Here is a 3,566-nt window from a genome sequence, read left to right on the forward strand (position 1 = left end):
ATATTCTTATTAAATACTTTGTTCTTTACATAGTTGAATGTGCTGACAACAAAATCACACAAAAATTATCAATGGAAATCAAATTTATTAACCCATGGAGGTCTGGATTTGGAGTCACACTCAAAATTAAAGTGGAAAAACACACTACAGGCTGATCCAACTTTGATGTAATGTCCTTAAAACAAGTCAAAATGAGGCTCAGTAGTGTGTGTGGCCTCCCCGTGCCGGTATGACCTCCCTACAATGCCTGGGTATGCTCCTGTTGAGGTGGCAGATGGTCTCCTGAGGGATCTCCTCCCAGACCTGGACTAAAGCATCTGCCAATTCCTGGACAGTCTGTGGTGCAATGTGGCATTGGTGGATGGAGCAAGACATGATGTCCCAGATGTGCTCAATTGGATTCAGGTCTGGGGAACGGGCGGGCCAGTCCATAGCATCAATGCCTTCGTCTTGCAGGAACTTCTGACACACTCCAGCCACATGAGGTCTAGCATTGTCTTGCATTAGGAGGAACCCAGGGCCAACCACACCAGCATATGGTCTCACAAAGGGTCTGAGGATCTCATCTCGGTACCGAACGGCAGTCAGGCTACCTCTGGCGAGCACATGGAGGGATGTGCGGCCCCCCAAAGAAATGCCACCCCACACCATTACTGACCCACTGGCAAACCGGTCATGCTGGAGGATGTTGCAGGCAGCAGAACGTTCTCCTTGGCATCTCCAGACTCTGTCATGTCTGTCACGTGCTCAGTGAGAACCTGCTTTCATCTGTGAAGAGCACAGGGCACCAGTGGCGAATTTGCCAATCTTGGTGTTCTCTGGCAAATGCCAAACGTCCTGCACGGTGTTGGGCTGTAGGCACAACCCCCTCCTGTGGACGTCGGGCCCTCATACCACCCTCATGGAGTCTGTTTCTGATCATTTTAGTAGACACATGCACATTTGTGGCTTGCTGGAGGTCATTTTGCAGGGCTCTGGCAGTGCTCCTCCTGTTCCTCCTTGCACAAAGGCGGAGATAGCGGTCCTGCTGCTGGGTTGTTGCCCTCATGCGGCCTCCTCCACGTCTCCTGATGTACTGGCCTGTCTCCTGGTAGCGCCTCCATGCTCTGGACACTACGCTGACAGACACAGCAAACCTTCTTGCCACAGCTCGCATTGATGTGCCATCCTGGATGTGCCATCCTGCACTACATGAGCCACTTGTGTGGGTTGTAGACTCAGTCTCATGCTACCACTAGAGTGAAAGCACTGCCAGCTTTCAAAAGTGACCAAAACATCAGCCAGAAAGCATAGGAGCTGAGAAGTGGTCTCTGGCCACCACCTGCAGAACAACTCCTTTATTGGGAGTGTCTTGCTAATTGTCTATAATTTCCACCTGTTGTCTATTCCATTTACACAACAGCATGTGAAATTGATTGTCAATCAGTGTTGCTTCCTAAGTGGACAGTTTGATTTCACAGAAGTGTGATTGACTTGGAGTTACATTGTGTTGTTTAAGTGTTCCATTTATTTTTTTGAGCAGTATATATATATATATATATAAATTTATTTTAGAGATGTGTGGCGGGCACTTTTCGTGTTTTGTGGTTTGGCTCTGGTTCCATGCTCATGTTTTGAATCTGGATTGGTTTTGCCAAAACCACCCTTTTGTGTTTTGGTTTTGGAGCTGGATGATTTAAAAAAAAAAACCCATAAAAACTGCTAAAATCACCGAATTTGGGGGTAATTTTGATCCTACGTTATTATAAACCTAAATATCATTAATTTCCATTCATTTCCAGTCTATTCTGAACACCTCACACCTCACAATATTGTTTTCAGGCTTTAAAGTTGCACCGAGGTAGCTGTATGACTAAGCTAAGCGACACAAGTGTGCGCCACAAACACCTGGCCCATCTAGTAGTGGCACTGCAGTGGCAGACAGGATGGCAGATTTAAAAAATAGGCCCTAAAAAGCACATCATACAAAGAAGTAAAAGAGGTGCAATGAGGTAGCTGTATGACTAAGCTAAGCGACACAAGTGTGCGGCACAAACACCTGGGCCATCTAGGAGTGGCACTGCAGTGGCACACAGGATGGCACGTAAAAAAAAATAGTTCCCAAACAGCACATCATGCAAAGAAGTAAAAGAGGTGCAATGAGGTAGCTGTATGACTAAGCTAAGTGACACAAGTGTGCGGCACAAACACCTGGCCCATCTAGGAGTGGCACTGCAGTTGAAGACAGGATGGCACTTTAAAAAAACTAGTCCCCAAACAGCACATGATGCAAAGAAGAAAAAGAAGTGCACTGAGGTTGCTGTATGACTAAGCCATGGGTCTTCAACCTGCGACCCTCCAGCTGCTGTGGAACTACACATCCCAGCATGCCCTGCCTCAGTTTTAGCATACCTTAATAGCAAAACTGTGGCAGGGCATGCTGGGATGTGTAGTTTCACAGCAGCTGGAGGGCCACAGGATGAAGACCCATGGACTAAGCTAAGCGACACACCTGGCCCATCTAGTAGTGGCATGCAGTGGCTGAATGTCGAAAGTGGCCCGCAATTGTTCAGTCCACTGACAGAATCTCCCGCACGCCCCTGTCATTTTTCAAAAATTCTGCAATTGGTGGACTTATACGGCAGTACCCCTGGATTAATACAACAGTACCCCTGGATTTATACGGCAGTGTCAGACATGATGGTACTTTAGAAAACCATGTCCCAAACAGCACATGATGCAAAGATGAAAAAGAGGTGCACCAAGGTTGCTGTATGACTTAGCTAAGTGACACAAGTGAGCGGCACAAACACCTGACCCATCTAGGAGTGGCAGATATAAAAAAAGGCCCCAAACAGAACATCATGCAAAGATGAAAAAGAGGTGCAATGAGGTAGCTGTTTGACTAAGCTAAGTGACACAAACAATTGGTCCATCTAGGAGTTTCACTGCAGTGTCAGACAGGAGGGCAGATATAAAAGAAAAGGCCCCAAACAGAACATCATGCAAAGATGTAAAAGAGGTGCAGTGAGGTAGCTGTATGACTAAGCTAAGCGACACAAACAATTGGTCCATCTAGGAGTTTAACTGCAGTGTCAGACAGGAGGGCAGATTTAAAAAAAGACCCCAAACAGCACATCATGCAAAGATGAAAAAGAGGTACAATAAGGTAGCTGTATGAGTAAGCTAAGCACAAACACCTGGACCATGGGTTGGCACTGCAGTCCCACTGCACTAATGGCAGATACAGGATGCACGTCTAACACCAGCATAGTTATTATGGCCTCAGTAATCCGCTTTGCAACAGGGTATATATATACGCCAGTATCACAGGAATTATACACCAGTATCACAGGAATTATACGGCAATATCACTGTAATTATACGCCAGTATCATGGGAATTATAAGGCAATATCACTATAATTTTCGCCAGTATCCCGAGAATAATACGACAATATCACTGGTATTATACGTCAGTATCACGAGAATTATACGGCAATATCACAGGAATTATACGGCAATATCACTGTAATTATACGCCAGTAACATTGGATATATGGCAGCAGAGGACACCACCACTGTGACT

This window comes from Pseudophryne corroboree, chromosome 6 (assembly GCF_028390025.1).
Source record: "Pseudophryne corroboree isolate aPseCor3 chromosome 6, aPseCor3.hap2, whole genome shotgun sequence".
Classification (NCBI taxonomy): domain Eukaryota; kingdom Metazoa; phylum Chordata; class Amphibia; order Anura; family Myobatrachidae; genus Pseudophryne; species Pseudophryne corroboree.